The sequence below is a fragment of the Lithobates pipiens genome, unplaced genomic scaffold (genome assembly GCF_037356315.1).
Source record: "Lithobates pipiens isolate NorthernLeopardFrog02 unplaced genomic scaffold, aLitPip1_a1.2 Scaffold_8, whole genome shotgun sequence".
Classification (NCBI taxonomy): Eukaryota; Metazoa; Chordata; class Amphibia; order Anura; family Ranidae; genus Lithobates; species Lithobates pipiens.
Window position 1 is genome coordinate 342,986,661 of NW_027507903.1, and position 1,938 is coordinate 342,988,598.

The following is a 1,938-nucleotide window of genomic DNA, read 5'->3' on the forward strand; positions in this document are numbered from 1 at the left end:
GACACAACTGATTGCATCAGTTCTATCCTAAAAGGGACAAAGTGCAGTAGTTACATTTAATAAGTTAATGCCTACCAACCCACTTTATCAACACTGCCGGATTACTCAATGTCCTACTGGAACTTAGCTGGTGTCATGGTACTCTAACCCTTGTCCTACTGATTTCTGGATGTTTGATGAAACTCATTAAGATTTGCTCCTTCAGTCAATGGATTTATAACAACTGGAGCAAGGAACAGAGGGGGATTTTCCAACAATGGCAAATCAGAACAGAGGGGGATTTTCCAACAACAGCAAATCAGATATCAAAACCCATTTTGTACAGCCACTTCTGCTGGCCATACAAAAGTAGAAAAGCTGTTTGATCAAGTTAATTAAAAACAAGAAGGTACTAAATTTCTACAAAAAAATCGTGCGAATGTCACATTATTTTTTTAATTAAACTAATTATGACATAAATGCAAAATAAGATTTAGCCAAAGACTCAGTAACATCCAGTTGCATATATTATATTTATTTAACTAGAAGGTGAGTACAGCATAAGGACACTTGTTTCGGCTGTGATTAAGGCCTCACGGCCGAAACATGTAAGTGTGCTTATGCTGCACTCACCTTCTAGCTAAATAAATATAATATATGCAACTGGATGTTACTGAGTCTTTGGCTAAATCTTATTTTGCATTTATGTCATAATTAGTTTAATTAAAAAAATGGATGTTACTGTTACGCTGGCTGTATCCTATTTTGCATCTAGTTCTACAATTGATGCTGGAGACACTATTAGCCTGGAACTGTAAGAGTGTTGCTTTTTTTTTAAGTTAAAAAAGAAGTATGGGAATGTTTTTTTTTGTTTTTTTAGAATCATACTTACCTAGGTGGATGCAGCATCATTCCGATGCTGCATCTGTCCCCTGCCAGCTCTATGACTGCGAACCAAGCGATCAAACGCCACCGATCGCTCAGTTCTCAGTGCTCCCTGAGCAGAGTGGCAGTGACTGTCAGTCAGCACCTCTCTGCACTGACCCCTCCTCACTCACTGGAGTGCTGAGTTGTGGAGGGGGTGGAATCAGCCTGCACAGGATCTTAGCAGCTCACTGAGATGCCAAGCCGGGTACCTGTCCAGACATGTGGACGGATATCGACTATATGGTCACAATCTATACTGAGCCTGGAATGGCCCTGTGACATCAGCCAACAGCAGGCTTTAGTCTACTGAAACTGGATCACAGGAATGCAGAACAAACTGCACTCCTGTGATCCACAGGAGAAGTACAGCCAAACGAGCTTTGGCTGTACTTCACGTTTAAAAACATATAGCATGTTGCTGTGTTTTTGGGCTGTTATGTTATATTTGCAAGCAAAAAAAATGTGTTTAGCTGCTGTGTTGGTCATATACACCGATCAGCCATAACATTATGACCACCCACCTAATATTAAGTATGCCCCCCTTTTTCAAGAACAGCCCTGACCCACTGAGGCATGAAAAGCAAAGTAACATCCACATAAATGGCAGAACCTAAGGTTTCCGAGCAGAGCATTGCCCAAAGCATCACACTGCCTCCGCCCACTTGCCTTCTTATACGGCATCCTGGTGCCATCTCTTCCCCAGGTAAGTGATGCACATGCACCCGGCCATCCAAATGATGTAAAGGAAAAGGTGATTCATCAGACCAGGCCACCTTCTTCCATTGTTCCGTAGTCCAGTTCTGATGTTCATGTGACCATTGTAGAAGCTTTTGGCTGTGGACATGGGTCACCATGGGCTTCACAGCCCCATACACAGCAAACTGCGATGCCCATTTTTTTCTGCTTTCACCACATCAACTTCATGGACAAAATTTTCACTTGCTGCGTAATATATTCCACCAATTTTCAGATGCCATTGTTACAAGATATTCCCTTTACCTGCCAGTGGTCATGGCTGATCGGTGTATATGA